The sequence below is a fragment of the Musca autumnalis genome, unplaced genomic scaffold (assembly GCF_047663935.1).
Source record: "Musca autumnalis isolate F117 unplaced genomic scaffold, ASM4766393v1 scaffold_2, whole genome shotgun sequence".
Lineage (NCBI taxonomy): Eukaryota > Metazoa > Arthropoda > Insecta > Diptera > Muscidae > Musca > Musca autumnalis.
This window is the reverse complement of record NW_027411755.1, coordinates 255,497,284-255,521,187: the sequence shown is the minus strand read 5'-3', so window position 1 is coordinate 255,521,187 and position 23,904 is coordinate 255,497,284. Positions and strand designations below refer to the sequence as shown.

Sequence of the window (23,904 nt, the reverse complement as noted above, 5' to 3'; positions counted from 1 at the left end):
GTTAGCCACCCATACTATACCAGAAGTCTGGAAATTTGCAGGGTGTTCCCGCTGCTGAAGCCAAGCAACGACTGATGGCCGATTTCCCTCCTGGCACCAGTAGCGAATATCCCCATTATAGTAGTTGTTTCCCATCATAAGTAGTGATGGGAAGGCTGAAAATTTACAGGGTGGTCACGCTACTGAAGCCAAGTAAGGATGCCAGCAGATGCTGATTTTCCACCTGACACCAGTAGATGTTAGTGGACATAGAGGAGAGTTCCCTCCTCAGAAATAAGAAGTCGAAGACCCGGAGAATGAAACGGGGAGTAACATCTACCTTTCTGAAACTCCACACCCTCCGCATAGGTATCGTAATTTATGCGAATGATTTTACGATCTTCGCGATGGGACCAATAGTCGATGACATACTCGTATGTGATAGGTTAAATGTCTACATTGCAGACTTATTGCAGTTCTTCCATTGTAGGCCAGTGGCTACCAATGCAGCATCATATGCTGCTACAACAACCATCTGGACGGCTGAAATGAGGCTCCTACTGAACATATTGGTCGACAGTGTCCCGATTCCGACCACTAACTATCCCTAAAGTGGTGGGTGTAAGGTTCGACAGCATGTTAAGTCGTTCACGCAAGCCTCGCCTATTTTCGACATGATCAGGAACAAGTTTCTTAAGTCGGAGGCCGACAGTACTTGGGGTGCTGACAAAGAATCCTTGTTGACCTCATATAAAGCAATATACCGGTCTGTAGTAAGCTATTCGGCGCCAGTGTCATATGCAAATATTATCGTTACGCAGTGGACGAATACTCAAACCTGCCAGAATCGCGGGTAGAATTTTAGCGAATATTTGTGAACTTTTGTGGGAGGTATCGGATGGAGAGGACCGAAAAACACGATCTCCGAGCTTTATCGCAGATTAGCAGAACTATTACAATACAAAATGTTTGGACCGACGCAGTATACAATTCGAAAGTTGTCGTCTAACAGCCACCATGTGTAGTTAATGGTTTATAATTGCTGCTTCAGCCTTTAGGCTAAAGAGGGTATGTACACATTGAAACGATGAAAAATTTGGCTCATCTTAATAATAATGGGTTTAGGCCCTAAGTGTGCTTCGATGAAATCTGTTTCAGACAATTTGGAGTCGACTGAGCAATGTCCGTCCGTCTGTCTGGCTGTGGCGCACGACAACTCTCGAATGAAGCAACCGATCGAGTCCAAAATTTTGCATTCGTAATATTTTGTCTTTAGTTTAAGATCGAAGATGGGCCATATCGGTCCACTCCTTCCAGTGCCTCCCCCACAAAAGTTCAAACATTTTAGCTAAAATGATGGGCACGATAACTCTCGATGGGAGTAACCGAAGTGGTCATAAATTTACATATGGTAATATTACTTCCAGGCCCGAACCGATCGAGTCCAAAATTTGGCGTTCGTTATATTTTGTCCTTAGTTTAAGATCGAAGATGGGCCATATCTGTCCACTCCTTCCGGTACCTCCCCCACAAAAGTTCAAAAATTTTAGCTAAAATGATGGACACGATAACTCTCGAAGGGAGTAACCGAAGTGGTCATAACTTTACATATGGTAATATTACTTCCAGGCAATGATCCTGTTCGAATATGGACTAAATCGGTCCACTCCTTCGGGTACCTCCCACATAAAATTCAGAAAAATTAAGTTTAAGAACTCCTCTCAGATCGTTTTGAAAAATTTTTTAGCAGGTTGTCCTAGCGGCCCCTTTAATGGTACAATTTCTGGGATAAAACCATACTATCTGAGATAATAGCCTAAAAGCTACAAGAAATCCTAACGACACCAACTAAAATGGCAAATCCGCATGATAACTCTCGAAGGAAGTTTCTGATCAGTACAAACTTTGCACTTCAAATTATTTCATATATTCATGTATCAGATTGGAATATAGACTATATCGGTCCCGTCCACACACAATTTGGAAAAATGCAGTTTTTTCAAAAAGTTCTTCTTGCGAGCCATTTTACAACGCGCAAGTCCGTACTTTCTGAGATAGTGGTCCAACATCCTTAAAACAGCCTGCGGTTACCAACTGAACTGTGTAGTACGTAAGATAACCCTCGAAGGGAGACACTGATTTGGTTCAAACGTTGTACATCCTATTATTTCTTACATCATCGAATTATATCCGAATATTGTCTACATACATCGGACGACCCTTTGGGTACCTCCCATAAAAAGTTAGGAAAGAGTACAGTTTAAGGACTCTTCTGGGTCGTTTTTATATTTTTGGCAACATGTTGTGTATGCGGCCCTAGTTAAGACGGTACATTTTTTCGGGGCAAATCCGTACTTCCTGAGAAATTGGCCCAAAAATTCAAAAAAATCGATAGACATCAGAAGTATTGTGTTGCTTCTTTTCTTTAGGTCCGAGGCTGAGGGTATATCTGCACAACTAGTTGATACTTTCTTACTTGCTTATACAGCTTTTTGTTGCAAAACAGCCAATGCGATTCGACAGCAGGCCTTAACCTGCACTTTTCTGAAATTTTGTGTGGGAGGTACCCGAAGGAGTAGCCCGATATAGTCCATATTCGAACCTAACCTATGTCGCGTAAAAATAGCACGATGCCGGTTACTGCCTTCGAGAGTTATCGAAAAGTTTTGAGCTTTAGTGAGGAGTGGACCTATATGGTTCATCTTCGAACTTAAACTAAGTTTAGACAAAATATCCCGAAGGCCAAATCGAATCGGTTCGTTGGAGAGCTATCGTGCGCTTCAGCCAGCCAGAAATACGGACGGACATTGCTAACTACAAACTTTCTGAAATGGGTTTCGTCCAAACATACTTGGGGTATAAAACAATTATTTCGATGGGACACATTTTGGTCGTATGAAAGTGTATATACTAGGGTTATGACTTTCTGACCTTTTTATACTCTCAGCCTTTAGGCTAGAAAGGGTATTTACACTTTCATACGGGCAAAATGTGCCTCATCGAAATAATGGTTTTAGACCCCAAGTATGTTTGGACGAAATGTGTTTCAGACAATTTGGAGTTGATTTAGCAATGTCCGTCCGTCTGGCTGGCTGGTGCGCACGATAACTCTCAAACGGATGAACCGATTCGGTTAAAATTTTGGCTTTCGTAATAGTTTGTCCAAACTTAGTTAAGGTGAGCTATGTCGGTCCACTCCTTCAGGTACCTCCCCCACAAAACTTCAAAAATGTTCGGAAATTTTTTGCGCACGATAACTCTTGAAGGGAGTGACCGATGTAATCCATACTTTGCACATCCTAATATATCTACCAGATATAGATCAGGTTCGAATATGGACTATATTTGTCTACTCCTTCTGGTACCTCTCACACAAAATTTCGGATAAGTTCACTTTAAGACCTGCTCTCGAATCACTTTGATTTTTGTTGAAGCGATTTGCATTCGCTACCTTCATTACGACGGTAAAAGTTTTTTCAGGGGCAAGTCCATATTTCTTGGAAAAATAGCCCGAAAGTTGTAAAAAACCCCAATGTCACCAGCACGATTACTCTCAAACTGTTCAACCGATTTGATCCAACATTTTGTCTTCGTCATATTATATCCAAACTTAGTTTCGTGGGCAATACCGGTCCACAACTTTCGGCACTTCTCCCCAATATTTAAAAAATGTCACTAAAATGTTAGGACGATATCACTTGAATGGGGCAACCAATTTGGTCCAAACTTTGGATCTCCTAATATTTTATCAAAATTTAGTTTAACTTCTAAAATGGCCAATATCGGTCCTCCCCAAGGGTACCTGCCCTACAAAAGTTCAACATTTGTGTCTTAGTGCAGTTAATTCCTAATCCACATTTTTGTCGGTAAGTTTAAATGTTCAAAAAGGGCTACAAAATTCTGAAGAGACCCTAAATACATTCGATCTGTCCGTAGATGAAAGTTTCACTTCACATTGGCTTGTTTAAATATATGAGTTGTTATAAGTGTTATAAGAGTTTTATGAAAACCCAAGGAATATATTTTTCAATTTTGGAAAAAAATTAAAATTTTTTGAAAAACAAATTTGAAAAAAAAAATTAAAAAAAATGTTTCTAATTTATTTTTTTTATTGTACCCTCCACCATAATATGGAGGGTATAATTAAATTTGTCATTCCATAAGGTATATATATTCTTGATCAGAGTAAAATTCTATGTCGATATAACCATGTCCGTCTGTTGATATCAAGATACAGCTCGCAATTTTAAGGACAGAGCTTTGTAATTTGTTATAGAAGTTTCTATTGCTCCTATAATGATTGGTATTGCAAATGGGCTATATCGGTCCACGTTTTGATATAGCCCTCATAGAACGGTACCACCCGATTTTCGGTATTTCGAAAGTTTTAGCTTCATTATCGTACCGAAATGGCTGAAATTTTGTACTTAGTCTTCGTTGGGGGTATAAAACTTTCCCCCATAATTTTGTCGGTATGGGTCCACGCCTTCATATAGCCCCCATAAAACGGTACCTCCCGATTTTCGGTATTTTGAAGGTTGCTGAGATTTAGTATTTTGTCCTCATTTGAGGTATACAACTTTCCATATGAAATTTGTCGGTATATGTCCACGCCTTCATATAGCCCCCATAGAACGATACCTCCCGATTTTCCCACCCCACCTCTTTCCGACTGAATTTAGTCGGCATAGGTCCACGTTTCGATATAGCCCCCATAGAACTGTACATCCCAATTTTCGTAATTGTAAAATATGTGACGTCAATATCCAACCGAAATGACTGAAATTTTTATTTAGTCTTTCATGAGGTTATAAAATGTTCCAGAAAAGAATTATCAGTAAAGGTTCACGTCTTTCTATATCCCCCAAAGAAGCGTACCTCTTGATTTACGGTATTTTTTAGGTTTTAACCACATTATCTTACTGAAATATTGGAAATTTGGTATTTTGTCTCTTTTGAGTCTAGAAACTTTACACCAGAAATTTGTCGGCATAGATCGACGATTTGATATAGCCCCCATAGAATGGTACCTCCCGAATTTCGGTATTTTGAAGGTTAGCGACATTGTTTTGCCGAAACTGCTGAAATTTGGTATTAAGTCTTCTTCATAAACGCAAGGAATCTAATTGTTCCATTTTACTTAAATACCACTCATGGTGGAGGGTATTACAAGTTCGGCCCGGCCGAGCTTAAAGCCGTTCTTACTTGTTATACCCTACACCACTATGTGGAGAGGGTATTATAAGTTGGTTTTGGCCATACTTATATATACCAAAATGAATGTCTCGACGAGCTGAGTCGATCTGGCTATGTGTGTCCGTCCGTCAGTCCGTCCGTCCGTCTGTCCGTCTGTCCATTTAAACCTTGTAATCACGCTACAGGTCGCAATTTTGATCGGATCGTCACGAAATTTTGCATGTTGATAGGGGTCCCGGAGGGGAAGAAGCCTATTGATTTTGGTGATGGTCGGATAATATTTAGGGGTCGGAAAGGGCAAAAAACTTAGGTGGATAAAATGACAACGGTTTTTTCCAAAGCGAATATCTCAGCTTCTATATGGGGTATACCAAAAGCAAAACCCGACAATGAAAGAAGAAAATATCACCTTTCTAATGATGTAAAGCAGGTGCTCGTAGGTGATCAAACAACGAAGATATTACAATAGTAGCAAATAAAACCCCAATTTTCATTTTTGCGATTTTAATTATATTGACGAATATCACAGCTTTGGTTGGGGACTTTCCAAAAGCAAAGTCTGACTCTGAAAGTAGAAGATCCCGTCTTTAAAATGATGTAAACTAGGTCGGCGTAGGTAACCAAATAACGGAGATATCGCAATAGTCGGTAATACATCCCATTTTTCTATTTTTTGGAAATCACGCTACAGGTCGCAATTTTGATCGGATCGTCACGAAAATTTGAGGGTTAATGGGGGTCTCATAGATGAAGAAGCCTATTGATTTTAGTGATGGTCGGATAATTATTAGGGGTCGGACTGGGCAAACACTTATTTGGAGAAAAGTCAACATTTTATTTTAAAGTCAATATCTCTGTTTCTTTAAGAGGTACATCAAAAGCAAGACCTGGCAAGGAAAGTAGAAAATATCACCTTTACAACGATGTAAAGTAGGTTGTCGTAGGTGGTCAAATAGCAGAGATATGGCAATAGTCGATAATGCATCACATTTTCCGATTTTTTTGTAATCACGCTACAGGTCGCAATTTTGATCGGATCGTCACGAAATGTTGGGGGTTAATGGGGGTCTCAAAGAGAAAGAAGCCTATTGATTTTGATGATGGTCGGATAATATTCAGGGGTCTGAGTGGGCAAACACTTATTTGGGGAAAGGTCAACGTTTTATTTCAAAGCCAATATCTCTGTTTCTTTAAGAGGTATATCTAAAGCAAAACCTGGCAAGGAAAGTAGAAAATATCACCTTTACAAGGATGTAAAGCAGGTTGTCGTAGGTGGTCAAATAGCAGAGATATGGCAATAGTAAATAATGCATCCCATTTTCCGATTTTTTTATAATCACGCTACAGGTCGCAATTTTGATCGGATCGTCACGAATTTGTTGAGAGTTGATGCGGGTCCTACAGGGGAAGAAGCCTATTTAGTTTGGTGATGGTCGGATAATATTCAGGAGTCGGACTAAGCGAAAAGCTTATGTGGAGAAAAGTCAACGTTTTTTTATGCGAATATCTCCGCTTCTGGTTGGAGTATTCCAAAAGGAATACCCGTCAATGGAAGAAGAAAATATCTCGTTTATATTGATGCAAAGTATGTTGGCGTAAGTGAGCAAACCGAGATATTGCAAAATTCAGTAATATACAAAATATTTCCATTTTTTGTAATCACGCTACAAGTTGGAATTTTGATCGGATAGTGACGAAATTTTTGGCGGTAGATGGGGGCCCTATTGATTTTGGTGATAGTCGGATAATATGTAGGGATCGGAATGGGGAAAAACTCATTTGGAGACAAATTCAAAGTGTTATTCTTTGTGAATATATCGGATTCTAGTAGGGGTATTCCAACGGCAAAGCCTGTCAATGGAAGAAGAAAATATTACCTTTACATTGGTGTAAAGCAGGTTGGCGAAGGTGGTCAAACAAGGGAGATACCACAATAGTCGGTAATGCATCCAATTCTTCCATTTTTTGCAATCAAGCTACAGGTCGTAATTTTAATCGGATGGTCACGAAATTTTGGTTGCTTATGGGGGTCCCAGAGAGAAAGAGACATATTATTTTTGGTGGTAGTCGGATTATACCTCGTTGCAGCAAAGGTACGTACCCGTCTAAACGTTGCAAATAAAGCACGGACAGACACAACACGAAAGTTGGACATCGCCAAGCTGCAAACACAACAGATAGCCACAGCATATTCCACTCAACTGACCCAATTGCTTAATGATAGCGCTTCTCGTCCCGATAATATATCAGCACAATGGCAAAATATTGCCCACTCCATGCAAACAGCCGCAAAATCAGTACTTGGATACCAGAGACCTCCACCAAAGAATCCGTGGTATGACGAGGAGTGCCGTGCTGCTACCGAAGAAAAAAATGCGGCATATAGGACTACTTTACAATCAGTAGCAACGCGTAGCGCACGAGAGAGGTATCGGGAGAAAAGGAGAGAGGAGAAACGTCTTTTCCGCAGGAAAAAGAGAGAAATGGAAAAGAGGGAGTGTGAACAAATGGAGATGTACAGGAGACAGAACGAAGTCCGAAAATTCTACCAAAGAGTGAAGCATCAAACTGATGGCTTTGGTACAGGAATATCCTCCTGTAGAGATCAACAAGGTAATTTGGTAACTGATACAGATAGTGTGCTCAGGATATGGAAAGAACATTTTTCCAAACTGTTGGTATCCGATAGCAGTGAAGACGGCGAAGATACCACAGATCCAATCCCAGATGATGGTATTGAATGTATACCGCCCAGCCAAGATGAGGTAAGGACAGCAATAAACCGGCTGAAGAATAATAAGGCGGCAGGAGCAGATGGCCTACCAGCCGAGCTGTTCAAAACCGGAGGCGACACGCTGATAAGGTGTATGCATCAGCTAGTTAGCACCATCTGGCAGGAAGAACGCGTACCCGACGATTGGAACGTGAGCATCCTATGTCCAGTCCACAAGAAGGGTGATAAGACTGTGTGCTCCAATTATAGGGGCATAAGTCTGCTCCCTATTGCATATAAGATAGTATCTGGCATATTGTGTGAGAGACTAAAGCCTATGGTCAATGAAATTATTGGACCCTATCAGTGCGGCTTTAGACCTGGCAAATCCACCATTGACCAGATATTTACCTTGAGACAAATCCTGGAAAAGACCCAAGAAATGCAGATCGACACCTTCCATCTTTTCGTCGATTATAAAGCAGCATTCGACAGCCCTATACGTTCAAAGGTGTTCCAAGCCATGTCTGATTTTGGTATTCCTGCAAAGCTCATTCGACTTTGTAGAATGACATTAACTGAGACGAGATCCTCAGTTAAAATTGGAAAGAACCTCTCCGAAGAGTTTACTACCAAAAGAGGTTTCAGACAAGGAGACGGCCTGTCGTGTGATCTATTCAACATCCTGCTGGAAAAGGTCATACGAGACGCGAAGGTCAAAAGAAATGGAACGATATACACGAACAGCCACATGTTACTGGCTTATGCCGACGACATTGACATCATGGGTCGATCGGTAAAGGAAGTAACTGACACCTTTGCAAAAGTCGAAAGAGAATCTGCTAAAGTTGGTCTGGCAGTAAACGGCGTAAAAACCAAGTTGATGGTATCGACGCGTAATATGTCCATAAACACCGCACCATCTGTGAATGTTGGTACCTATAATTTTGAGGTAGTAAAGGACTTCGTCTACCTCGGCACCGCCATAAACACAACAAATAACATCAGTTGTGAAATACGAAGAAGAATAGTGTTGGCTAACAGATGCTACTTTGGGCTGAGTAAGCAGTTTAGGAATAAAGCCACCTCTCGTCAAACAAAAATAACACTGTACAAAACACTGATACTACCCGTGCTAATGTATGGTTCCGAAGCATGGGTACTTGCTCAAGCAGATAAGGCAGTGCTTTGTGTGTTTGAGAGAAAAATTCTTCGAAAGATCTACGGGCCAATCTGTGTTGACGGCGAATATCGGCGTCGTATGAACATCGAGCTGTATCAACTATACAATGACATCAATATAGTTGAACGAATCGAGATACAACGATTGCGATGGCTAGGCCATGTTATAAGAATGAGTGATGATGAACCTGCTAAAAAGGCGTATAAATACGGGCCGCATGGAGGTTCTCGCAGATCTGGAAGGCCAAAGCTTCGTTGGAGCGAACAAGTGAAACGAGATATCACAAAGCTACATATCCCAGATTGGGAAAATACAGCAGCAAACAGAGAGGATTGGAGATTTTTTCTTAGTTCGGCTTATGGAACAAATGTTCTGTAAAAGGCCAGCTAAGTAAGTAAGTAAGTAAGTAGGTAGTCGGATTATATTCCCTAAAAGAAATGTTTACCAGTGAAAAGTTTATGCACAGGGGTAGTGGTGTAGGGTATCACATGGTCGGCCCCGTCCCGACTATAGCCTTTGCTCACTTGTTTTTTGTATATTTATGGTTTATTTATCGCTGTTTTTAAATAGTTAGAAGATATGAAAAACTCAAAAATACACATATTTTGATGCAAAATATGAAAAAAAACTCAAAAGCTTAACTTTGACCTAGAATTCCTCTACAACCGCTAGACCGAAATCGGCTTTGATGTGTCGGAAAGCTGAAAGTGTTATCTGTCAAACAAAAAAAAAAAAAAAATTATGAAAATATTTCTATCAGTTCAAAAGTAACAGAGTGTGGACCAGAAAAAAACGATTCTGATCCACTGTGCCTCGTTAGCCTAAATTCTGAGAAATTACCTATTCTCTTATTCTTCACTGGTTATAAAAAATTTAGGCTTATTTTGTAACGTGGTTTCCAAATCTTTCATGGGTTAGGGTTTGAAGTAACTACTTCTGCGCCCTCAGAACTTAATGCCGAACTTAGGATGGATTTTCATGCATCTCGGTCTTCTAAGCTATTTCGTATTATACAAAAATTTAGCTGTTGAGTCATCATCCGTTATCACAACATGACCTAAACAGTTGCTCAAATTATTCGCGTTTATTCTTTTACATTGGTTGCCTATGCTTCATTGGTATGTGCATAAACGACACTGTTTTAAACGTTCAATGCCAAAGTAAAAGCCTTTTAATTCTTCTTTGAAAATTATGTACATAGTTCAACGTGTGTTTGTGTGTGTGCTTGTCCAGACGTGATGCTCTGTCCAATTAACGTACAACTAAATAATCCTTTGTGTCAGAACAGCTTTGCAAATATGTATGTATGTGTATATGTATATAACAAGCAGTCATACAGAATATACATTAGGGTGGAATAAGTTGAATTATTGAATTATTAATATTTATGTTGATCGAATTGACGGGAGTTTTCCCGTTCTCCTCTTGCAAGATTATAAAATATTTTTGAACTGCTTTTTTAAGATATATATATGTGGGGGATGCTTCTCTAATATCCTTTAAGTTTCATAAAATTGCAAAAATGTTATAAACTTTAAACTAATACAAGTACACTTGTATTTACCCAGCACATACATATATGTACCTACACACACAACTGAACTGTGCACATGTCGGTGCTAACAATATCCTGGATGTTGTTACACCTACTCAAATAGATTTTCTACACTAGCATTTTTCGTTCGCTTGAAAACAAATGAACAACGTGGTATTATCCTTGACAGTAAACTTAATCCTTGGATTAAAAGAAAAAAATATTTATTAAAAAAAGAAAAATTAATTTGCGGTTTAAAATTGAATGTTGGTTTATCTTGAAAAAATGGCTTGGAATTATTGACACGCGGATAAGTATAATTAAATGGAATTAATATCATATTTTTAAATAGAAAGTCCGTCCATCTATCACCGAAATATATAACATGGCTCCCTTAGTAATGAATTGCGAAGAAAAACATTATATTTTAAAGAAATTTAATTATCACCACGAACAAGAACTGCTCGACTATCTCACAAGTGGTTTTTATTTTAAAATGTTCAACGATACCTGTTTTTTTTAATCGGACGAAATAAGAAAAAACATTTTGTAGATACTTAACACTTATCATCGCGGAACGTTTTAAGTGTTATTTTGACGTTATAATGACATCGTTGTTGTTGCATTTTGTTTGTTAATTTTTTTTAAGTATTTGCAAAATGATAAACGAGAATTTGTTTTCGTCATTATTTTATGTGAAGTACCCCCATTGAAATCACCGCCAATTTTTTTAAGGAATTTTTTTTCGTGACATATTTATCAGATTTTGTCATAATGTTAAGCAATCGAATGACGTGCACAAATGTGTATTCCTGTATATGCTTTTGTATAATTGTTAGGTGCACGTGAACGTCCTCCAAGACACCAAAAACCCAATCCATTTTCATTTGTTTCAATATTTTGAGATTATCGAAAGGTGTTTGTCAACGCAATGTTAACATTGATGGCACTTAAAAGCCTCTGATTTGTCTGATGATTGTCAAAAATTCGTATTATTTTCTTGTTTGAAAGCGTAACTGCGGTATGAAAATAAGTGTTAATTATTATTTTTATTTTAGATACGTTTGAGGTGTCATTGGGGTTTGAGTATAATTAATAGAATTATCACTTAAACTTTGATCTTGTACGCAAGTGACTTTTTTAAGTGGTTCGACGATAAAGCACGTGATTTGTTATACAGACATAAATGAGTTTGATTACATTATTTTTGGCTGCTACTGTTTGAAAGGGACGGAGAAAATTTTTTCTCACAGGGACATTTGAAGATTCGATAGATATCACACAAACTGTGGGTTGAGTGTGGCTTGAATTTTTTCAGCTCAATGATATATGTATAATCGAGAAGTCCTAATGTTGAATATAATACGACACAACTATTTAGAGAAGTTATAGACGTACAAAATACCCAGAAAAGATGACAGGAGAAATAAGTTAAAGGGAAAATGTTGCTGGAATCGGAGCCGGAGTAGTGAACAAATTGTGGTTGCACATTTATTCAAACAAAGCCTAAATCTGTCAACCGGTAACATTTTATTGATCAAAATACACTTTAGAATCATTTTTTTAGATCCCATATATTCCTGGCGAAAATAATTTAGAAGACCTACTCGTCATCTCATAGAAGACCCACTGGTCTATTCATCTAGTCGTCTATGAAAAGACCTGTAGATTTCTATGAAACACCTTCAATAAGAAGACCAAATTATCCCTTATAGAATTTATATTGATCTCCTATGAGGAAACATACTCTATTTCGTGCTGAATTTCTATGACAAAAGGTCTTTTATAAGATCAGTTTTCCTGTCATTTCTGTAAGGAAACCCTATTCGAATACTAAGAGGAATGGTTTTAGTTTCCTAGGAGAAGACTTTTCGGAGGACTATTGAAAAACCACTGGTCTTTTATGAGGAAGTCTATAGTTTTTAGAAAATACCAAGTGGTCTTCTGTATGAAAACATACCTGCAGTGCGATTCTCTACCTCATTTTTTGAGTTACCACCAAAAATCGGCAGGTTTTTTGAAGTCTTTTTGCCACTACTTTAGGAAATTTGGATATGCTATGAAAAATGTACAAACGATATCTAGAATATGCCCTAAAACTGCACTTTTTTGAAAAATTTTTAAATTTTGTGTGAGTGGTCTCAAATAAAAATTACGATGTGCTCAATATTGAGCCAAAACAGTTACTTCATTCGAGAATTGTTGCGAGCACCGTTTTAGTGAAAAGTTTTGAAACTTTGTGAGGGAACCAACTGAAGCAGTGGAGCGCTATGGTCAGTCTTCGAACTTGATCTAAGCATTGACAAAATATTACGAATTTCATTAATTTTCTCGTTTAGAAATCCAAGGACTTGAACCCACACAACCACCAAATTATGTGACTAGTTTCGCTGTTGGTTTGGCAGCTCTTCAGACAGATCGGCCGTGGAGTGGATTCTCTGTCATCGAACTTTTGGTTTTTCAAATGCAAATGTGTTTTTAAACAATAACGAATATTCGAAAACATATGACAATGTTGTCACGACGCGTTAGCGTTCAAAGCCAAACTCATAACTTCAAAGGCAGCGCAAAAAACGTGTTTGTCATGAAGAAATACAATTGAACGGCCAAATATCCGTTATTGTATAAAAACACATTTGCATTGAAAAACCAAAAGTTTGTTATCAGAAAAGCCGCCTCACAGCCGATATGTCTGAAGAGCTGCCAAACCAACAGCGAAACTAGTCACATAATTTGGTGGTTGTGTGGGTTAGAGTCCTTGGCTTTCCATTTTCAATTAATAAAATTAACGTTAAGAATGATCTTCGCCCTAACAGGCAAAATTTCAAAAATATTACGAAGTTCAAACTTTGGGCCAAATCGGTTCAACCGTTAAAGACAGACATCCGGACAGCGCTAAAACGAATCTAAATTATCTGAAACGTGAATTTCGTATAAACATACCTTAGGTCCGAAACCAGTATAGCGATAAGATATAGTTTTGGTCGTATCAGAGTATATAATACAATACATATATAATTGTTCCACAAAAATCCCATACGGGACAAGGGAGACTTCTCTCATATCAATGGGTGCACCCCGATTCTTATTAGCTCAATGATGTGGGACCTACAGTTTATCTCCGAATGCGAAAGGCGTGCCTTAAGACACCACTTGCAGAGAAGTTTTATATGGCTGAAATACTCAGGAAATGTCGCCAACATTAGTGAAGTGAATTTTGCCACCGTTGAAAGTATTTCAGCGTGCAAGGCGGTTGTGCATACCATTGCACCACGGTGGCACCCATCAAAGTATTTAATACTCTAGTTAAAAAGTGTATTGGGGAGGGTCACAAAGATGTTTACACTGACAAAAGCTGTCATTTTTCATGTGTTTCTTTCTGCCCACTGTGCGATGATTTTTCTTAATTTTTTATCAGAATAGCTGTGCGAATACACTACACACTCACGCTAACAAACGAACGTTAACGGTTGTTTATACATATGCATGTTAGGGTTATGGTTAACCTCGTATACCTGTATGATATTTTGATGAGTTTTTTCCTAAGATTACATAAAATCTTAATTATAAAGTGATCGATGAAAAAAGCTTCCGCAACAAAATTAAAAGCTTTTTGTTTGTTTGTATTTTTCAAAAAAAAATCTTTTTCATAGTGGTTTGTGTGGAATCATTTTATATCCTCAGCATTTATGCTAACGAGGGTATATGGTAATATTCAAAAATGTTTTACAATCGTTGAAGTTGAGGTTCACCATTTAATAAGTCGCGAACTGTCAATATATTTTATACAATATGAATATATTTCTATTAATTGAAGTGTTTTAGCCGGGGTCGCAAATAATTTATGTGGAAGCTGTGTCGGTGGTAATATTAAAAAATGGGTAAAAATGTGTTGAAGTTTACAAGTTTTTTTGTGTTCTTTCTTGATTTCTGGTCAAACCACGGAAAATTCAGATCTGAGCTCAAAGAAAGAATTGAGGAATACCGCTTGGGCAACATGGTTCTTATGTATGACTTTTCGATATATACACTGCATCCCCCTAAAATCGATGCTGACATTTTGAAGTTTTGAAATGTGGGTTTTTCGAATTTTTCTTATAATTTGAGGGTGCAACTAGATAATAATCCAAACTAGTTTGTAGGATTGTAGAACTCGCGATTCCACGTCGTTCGATGTATATCTCATGAGTGTGCTCCGTACAGCTTCCTAGTAATAGGAGTCCAAAGGCGAAAATTTGGTGCGTAAATTTTCTGAAAAAACCTATTTTTGGCTTTAAAATTTACAACTGTCGTACAGGTACCCCTGAACCCCGCGTGATTTTAGTTTTTTTACGTGCCGGATCTAATGAGATCTTCCGCGGTCGAATCCATCTACTAAAACGCGGGATATAGATACCTTGAAAGTAGAAAAATCTGCAAAAATATATTTTGACAATTCCGCGAATTGAACCGCGATTTTCTTTGATTATTTTTGCATAAATGTAATCCTTTATACGCGATTATAATATTTTCCAAAAAGGTGTGTCACACATTACAAAGATTCGGGAGTAATATCCCTATTTATCCCAAAATAGAATGTGGTGGCACATCCGCAGTTCTTGGCGAATCTGTCTAAAATAATTTATATTGACGTATTTTTAATAGGCGGCCATTGAAATCGGATGCACCTTATTATCATATGCACATCGCGTAATTTTTGCCCACTTGAAGGTTTTTTGAATAGTAAGATGCAACTGATGGCACACTTTGGCCGTTGAATGAAACATGGGAAAATCCATGCATATTGATAGACATGGACTCCCTGTATCCGAAAATCACGTGCACCTCAACTAATTTAAACGGATTCGTGAATTATACGGTTTTTAACTTTTATGTTTTTTCTTTGATTGTAATTTCAATATTACTCTCTGCTTCTTATTTCTATTGCTTATCACAGAAAGCAACTATACTTTCACGATGACTAATTACTTTTCTTGTAGAAGTTTAAGCAAAATACTTCAGGTATAGAAATTTAGCGAAATAATAGAATAACTCCCAACACTTTTTTTTCAAATTTTTCGTATTTAACCAAAAATATTTGTTTGAAATAATTCCCAACAATAAGTTTCCGTTCTTTGTTGTTGCTGTAATATGCAAGTTATAAACGCGATCTTTATAATTTTGGTCTCACATTTTTCTGCGCGTTGTCTAGATGATGTACGTATTTTTAAATTATTTGTTTAGAGATTTTTATGGACCCTGAGTTAGAATAAATAAAATTTACTCCATGATTTGTTCAATATCTTTTGATTTTCCGCGAAAATAAAAATAAATTTAGCAACTATTTTAGCATCTACGAATAGATATCAAATGTTGTTAACGATTCATATATACATGTTCTTATTACAACACAATAGGAATTTTCAAATATTTTTTCTTTATAAGAGATTAAAACCCTCCATAACTTTTAAGTGCAGCATCCAATTTTGTGAACGTGAACAGATTTGAAACCACGATTTCTTTTCGTAACCCATGTACCAAAAATGGCGGATGTGCTCGCCAAAAAAGTTTTTAATTTTTTTTTCTATGTAATTGTAAAGGAAATTTGAAATTTACCATATATTTTCTTGATATATATTGCAAATACATATTTCATTTATTTGATGGAAGTTATTTTTGTCTTTGACGTCTTCTATCTAGAATGACGTTTTGTGGGACAAAACTTAATCAACTCAGATAAAGTACAATATTAACCCTAAAACATGATTTTACTTTTGACAAATTCCTGGTGTTATGTACGATTTAGAGTTTTGGTGTTCTCGGAGACCTATAGTAAAATTTTATGACAAATAATTTTGTAGAATATTTTGATCTGATACGATCACATTTTAGAGGAGTTTTTTAACGTTTTTGAAAAAAGGGACCAAAAAGACCCCTTTAGTGACTCGCATGATGGTTAATTTTTTTCATAAAAAGATACCCCGTATTGTTGTCGGTAATATTGCCAAAGACACTTTATACCTAAAAGCAAGGATTCCAAGGAATCTGATGTCGAATATTTCAAAACCTGTAGAAATGGGCTGAACTTGCCACGCCTATTTGGGTTACTTCGCGACGTAAACTTTCAAAACGCCTCTTTCATAATCTGTGCGGGGTTTCTTGTAATTAAAAAAAGTTCGATTTTGTTGTACAGTGTAATCGACAAGTCCTAATGTTGAATATAGTACGACACAACTTTTTAGAGAAGTTATAGACGTACAAAATACTCAGAAAAGATGACAAGAAAAATAAGTTAAAGGGAAAATGTTGCTGGAATCGGAGCCGGAGTAGTGAAAAAATTGTGGTTGCACAGTTATTCAGTCAACCGCTAACATTTTATTGTTAAGAATACACATTGTTTTAGATGCCACATATTCCTGGCGAAGATCTTCTAGAAGGCCCACTGGTCTATTCATCTTGTCGTCTATGAAAAGACCTGTAGATTTCTATGAAACACCTTCAATAAGAAGACCAAATTATCCTTTATAAAATTTATATTGATCTCCTATGATCTCTACTTCGTGCTGAATTTCTATGACAAAAGGTCTTTTATAAGATCACTTTTCCTGTCATTACTGTAAGGAAACCCTATTCGAATACTAAGAGAAATGGTATTAGTTTCCTAGGAGAAGACTTTTCGGAGGACTATTGAAGAACCAGTGGTCTTTTATGAGGACGTCTATCGTTTTAGAAGTGGTCTTCTGTAAGAAAACGTACCTGATCTTTTCTTGTTCTACGAAAATACCTACTAGTATTTTGTGCCAAATCGTGTTGTTGTTCAATTAGAAGTGTTGTTAATCTTCTCTAAAGAAGATTTTGTCTTCATAGATGACGATATCAGTAGTAGAATTCTGTAACTCATTTTTCGAGTTACCGATAAATATCGGTAAAATTTAAATGTTTATAATTACGGTAATTAACGAATTTTTTCGGTAAGTTAACAACCAAAATAAAGCTGTTGCTAAATTCTACCGATAGCAAAAGTATTGTCAATTTTTTTTTTGATACTTTTCATTCATAATTTTGCGTTTTAATGTTACCGATTTTTCCAAATTTGATTCCACTACAGAAGTGTGAGGATAATTTGTGAATAGTTTTATGATGACAAATTTCATGGAACTGTTGGAATATATTTTACTATGTGGATGGTTTCGGCCAAATCGGATACCCATTTCGTATGTTATCGTTCTTATCGGTTGTTTTAGTTGGTGTCGGCAGGGTTTTTTGGAGTCTTATTGCCACTACTTTAGGAAATTTGGACATTCTACGAAAAATTTTACCCTCGAAAAAGAACAAACGATATCTATGATATGTCCTTAAACTGCACTTCTTTGAAAAATTTTTAAATTTTGTGTGAGAGGCCTTTTATAAAAATTACGATGTGCTCAAAATTGAGCTATAACAGTTACTTCCTTCGAGAATTGTTGTAAGCACCGCTTTAGTGAAAAGTTTTGAAACTTTGTGAGGGAACCACCTGAAAAAGTGGAGCGCTATGGTACATCTTCATTGACAAAATATTACGAATTGTATTCATTTTCTCGTTTAGGCGGCCATCACCATATGCTTTTTCACATGTTTGTTGTGACTTTGGGTATACTAATACTACAGAACAGCTGATGTCATACATGTGAAAAAGCAGATGGTCTGATGGCGGCCTTAGAGTTTAGCTTGATGATAGAAAAATGTTTGCAAGTGAAAAAGGAAAGCCAAGTCTCGAACCCACACAACCACCAAATTATGTGACTAGTTTCGCTGTTGGTTTGGCAGCTCTTCAGACATATCGGCTGTGCAGTGGCTTCTCTGTCATCGAACTGTTGGTTTTTCAAATGCAAAAACGTGCACCAGTGGTCGCTATCTGATGTGGGCGCTTTCAATGTGTTTCACATTGAAATTTACGCTTCCACGCGCTCACTGGCTATCTCAAACATATACACACATTTATAAATGGTGGTGGTTTATTGAAGGCATAGAAAAAAAGCAAAAACAACAACAGACACGTAGGTACATAAAAATTCCAATAAATACATAACAGACTTTAATAACACTGAAAATAACACATGAAATTTCTTAGCGTTTAGGAGAGAGCGGAAGTGCAGGAGCTCTTTCTCCCTTCTACCCATAAGCTCAAAACATTTTCATGAACATTTTCATAGTCTGGTACAAGACAAAAAAAAAAAAAAAAACTGAATGAAATAATTTATAAAAAGTCGCACTTTTAAAAAGAAAAAAATATATAACATAAAACACATTTTCCTCAAAAATGAAATCATCAGCGGGAAATCGGCATCTGCAATCAAATGATTACATAATGTAATAAATAGGTACATCCATATTTCAAATATACATATCGCTCATTTACTCAAAGAGTGGCATAACTCAAAAAATGCGTTTTCTGAGTTAGCAATATCTATTTTTTCTACGACTTATATTTTATCTTGTGTAAAATTTTCATGTTGATATCTCTAAAACTCAATGAGTTGCAGCTCATTTACTTAGAGTTTGGCATAATTCAACAAAAATGTTTTTTGAGTTTATGAAGCACTAAAACACTTCAAATCATGCCTGATCTTGCAGAGAAATGTAGCAGTGATATCTGGCTAGGTGCTTGCAAAGTATGGTCCAAGTACTTCTTTTAGTTTTTGTGTAATAATCTTTTTAATTTGGGAAGTCAAATTTCAACAGCCAACTTAAAACGCGCTTTTCTCGAAACTTGATTTTTTGAAATGTGTCACTCTTTGAGTAAATGAGCGATATGTATGTACTATTTATATGAAAAATATATGTAATGTAATTACCAATATTAAATGCGATTTCTTCCTTGTCCAATAACAAGTTTCCATTCACCTTTTTGATTCAATTATAAAATGTATTGGGCATTTAATTTACTAAAAAGCACCATTTCTTTCAGAAAAGACAAAACACTGATTTATTCACTCACTTTACCGTCTTTACTTAACGATTGAATGTAGAAAACAGAAGAAAAAAGAACAACATAATTAATATCATTTTTCCTTTTCCTCTTCGCTTGCTACGTTGGTTAACAACAACAAAGCACCAAACACACAGCTCTTTATTATAAAACAACATTCCGCAGCCGCGAAAGCCCTGTTGTTACTCTCTTTGGCAAAAATCCTCTCTCCACCCATACAAAATATGTTGTAACATAAAAAATATGTTGGTACCCAAACAAATAAAATTTAGATATGTCTCAAACAAATATTTGTTTGGATCCAATCATATTTCTAACATATATTTTTCTGCGTGGCACCCATCAAATAATATAATTCTCTCTATTTTAAAAGGTCACAAAGGAGGCGAAATCAGGGTCTCCCAAAAAAGTTCAACATGTATGTTTAATTGCAGTCTACAGTCGGTTCGAATATACTTTGGCAATTTATTCCGATGCTACTCCTTGTGTCCTGTTTACAACTATATTAAGTTGTGTCCGTGATTCCTGACATAGTGGTTCAAAACCTCTAAGTTATACGATTACAAGCTGATATAATTGTGGTGCGCGCTCTCTATCGGAAAGAAATGACTCCCATAATAAGATCCACTCCCATAATAAGATCCACTCCCAAAATGGAACATGCCGATGCATTCCTTCAGGTACCTTCTCCGCAACACTATTTTTTTCGGCAAGTTCATGCAACCAAAAAGGGTCAAAATCTGAAAACCCTCTAATACATTTTTGGGGAAAAGGATTTTGGTTGCGTAGCCGGTATACAATTCGATATTGTTAATAGATGAAAGTTTCAATTCACATAGGCTGAGGGTATATCTCCGTCGGCAAAGCCGACTGAAAGTTTTTACTTGTTTTTATCAGTAGTGGAATTCTGTAACTCATTTTTCGAGTTACCGAAAAAAATCGGTAAAATTAAAATGCTTAGGGCCATTATTACATGTGCTCTTTAACTATCTGATGGCTTTGAAAATGCAAAATAAACTAATTTGGAGGCATTAAAAATATAATTTTCACATTGAAAGTTAATGACTTGAAGCTCCTCCTTGAAATTCAATTATCACTTTTAACTTTAAGTTGACCGGAACGCCACAAATCTGTTCGGTAAACTATAAAAACTATAACAAAGGAAGACTTATAATAATGGGGGTTATAATTTCGGTAATTAACGAAATTTTTCGGTAAGTTAACAACCAAAATAAAGTTGTCGCTAAGTGTTAAAGACAGCAACAGTGTTGCCAATTTTTATCGATACTTTTCATTCATAACACGGTGCTTGAAGCAACTTTAAATGGAAGGTGCTTACACCTGGGGAAGTTTTTGCGGATTCTTAAACTACAATTTCATAGATGAGAAAAATGAATAAACAAAAAATTTTGTTTGGAAACCGCATTTCCTATCGAAATGGGACGAAAGAAAATGTTGTAGCCATGAAAATTCTCTACAAGATTGACCTTTGTGGTACTTTCGTAGGTTCTACCGTTTTCTAAATATAGAAGTTCAAATTAGGACAATGGATTGACTGTACCGCCGCCTTATACTCTCAAATGTTCAGTAAAATCTCTTCAGCCGTTTTTATACCCTACACCACTATGTGGGGAGGGTATTATAAGTTGGTTTTGGCCAAAAAGTTTGTAACGCATCGAAATAATGGTCCTAGACCCATACTTATATATACCAAAATGAATCTCTCGACGAGCTGAGTCGATCTGACTATGTGTGTCCGTCCGTCCGTCTGTCCATCTAAACATTGTAATCACGCTACAGGTCGCAATTTTGATCGGATCGTCACCAAATTTTGGGTGTTGATGAGGGTCCCGGAGGGGAAGAAGCCTATTGATTTTGGTGATGGTCGGATAATATTCAGGGGTCGGAATGGGCAAAAAACTTATTTGGGGAAAAAGTCAACGTTTTATTTCAAAGCGAATATCTCCGCATCTATAATGGGTATATCAAAAGCAAAACCTGCTAATGAAAGTAGAAAATATCACCTTTTCAACGATGTATAGTAGGTTGTCATAGGTGGTCAAACAAAGAAGAAATCGCAATAGCCGCTTATACAACCCATCTTTTTATTTTTGCGATTTGAGTTATAATGACGAATATCACAGCTTTGGTTGGGGATCTTCCGAAAGCAAAGCCTGACTATGAAAGAAGAATATCCCACCTTTACAATGATTCAAAGCGTGTTAGCGTAGGTGGCCAAATAACGGAGATATAGCAATAGTCAGTAATACATTCCATTTATCAATTATTTTCAAAATCGCGCTACAGGTCGCAATTTTGATCGGATCGTCACGAAATTTTGGGAGTTAATGGGGGTCCCACAGAGGAAGAAGCCTATTGATTTTGATGATGGTCGGATAATATTCAGGGGTCGAAATGGGCAAAAATTTATTTGGAGAAAGTCAACGTTTTATTTCAAAGCCAATAGCTCTGTTTTTTAAGAGGTATATCAAAAGCAAAACCTGGCAAGGAAAGTAGAAAATATCACCTTTACAACGATGTACAGTAGGCTGTCGTAGGTGGTCAAACAACGAAGATATCGCAATAGTCGGTAATGCATCCCATTTTCCGATTTCCTTGTAATCACGCTACAGGTCGAAATTTTGATCGGATCGTCACGAATTTTTTGGGAGTTGATGCGAGTCCCGCAGAGGAAGAAGCCTATTAAGTTTGGTGATGTTCGGATAATATTCAGGAGTCGGAATAAGCAAAAAGCTTATGTGGAGAAAAGTCAAAGTTTTTTCTTATGCGAATATCTCCGCTTCTGGTAGGAGCATTCCAAAAAGAAAACCCGCCAATGGTAGAAGAAAAGAGCTCCTTTATATTGATGCAAAGTATGTTGGCGTAAGTGAGCAAACAACCGAGATATTGCAAAAGTCAATAATATATCAATTTTTTTTTTTCATTTTTTGTAATCACGCTACCGGTTGGAATTTTGATCGGATAGTCACTAGATTTTGGGGGTAGATGCGGGCCCCACAGAGTAAGAAGCCTATTGATTGTAGTGATAGTCGGATAATATTTAGGGGTCGGAATGGGGGAAAAACCCATGTGGCGACAAATTCAAAGTTTTATTCTTTGTGAATATATCGGCTTCTAGTAGGGGTTTCCAACGGCAAAGCCTGTCAATAGAAGAAGACAATATTAGCTTTAAATTGGTGTAAAGTAGGTTGGCGAAGGTGGCCAAAACAAGGGAGATACCACAATTCATCCAATTCTTCCATTTTTTGCAATCACGCTACAGGTCGCAATTTTGATCGGATGGTCACGAAATTTTGGTTGCTTATGGGGGTTCAGAGAGAAAGAGGCATATTATGTTTGATGGTATTCGGATTATATTCCCTAAAAGAAATGTTTACCAGTGAAAAGCTTATGCACAGGGGTAGTGGTGTAGGGTAACACATGGTCGGCCCCGTCCCGACTATAGCCTTTGCTCACTTGTTATTCCATAAATTACAAACAAACGTAAACAGATTTCCCTATTTTATAGATATGGATGTACGAGTATTTTCCTGATTCAAAATTCCTGTGCAAATATAGCAACCAGTCGGTCTAGAAAAAACCGCTAAAACCACACTTTTTTGTTTATTTCAAATAAAAAATTATGCTCTAAGCGTTAGAAAAACAATACCATTAATAGTACCAATTAACGGCATTAAAAGTTTGTTATATTTTTAGCAAATCATTTGCAGTGATTGATAAACTGTTATAAATTCCATCTAATTTTTATTTGCGATAAATTCCGTAGCTGTAAAATAGTATACGCCTTCTCCACTTAAATTGAATTCCATTATTCTTAAATTTCTCAAAGCTTCTTTCACTTTCCGAAACAAAATTAAAAGATAATATTAAAGAGAGTTCAAAGTTTAGCATGTGTTTTGAATTTCTATTCTCTCATACAATATCGTTTTAGGAGTTAACAATCGATTTATGACCATATTTTTTTATTGCAAATTCAAAATCATTTATGATGAAATAAACAATTGCCTTTATTCTGACTGACATTTATCGGCGTCAGAGTTAAGCACAGTGTGAATAATGGTAACAACACTGTTTTACAAATTTTTAAATAAGTTCATGCTGTGCTTCGAAGTGTGTATGATGTATATTTAAGTGTTTTTCAAAATTTTATATCTACGAAAAATTGTTTTTCCTTACAGCTCTTAAATTCGCTTTTTGGCTAAAAACTGACAAACTTTCCAAAAAATGCCAAATGGCGATTGGCAACAGTACGTGTTACCTAGGCCCCATTTTTTTCAAGTTCGTACTAGTCGGAACCAAAAATAAGTAAAAACGTATCAGTCGGCTTTGTC

The 23,904-nt window shown here is 36.8% G+C and overlaps 1 protein-coding gene across 7 annotated transcripts in view; it reads right to left on the bottom strand.

The window, feature by feature from the left end:
• Ndae1 (Na[+]-driven anion exchanger 1) overlaps nucleotides 1–23,904 on the bottom strand; it is a 192,292-nt gene that overhangs the window by 80,745 nt on the left and 87,643 nt on the right. The window lies entirely within an intron of this gene.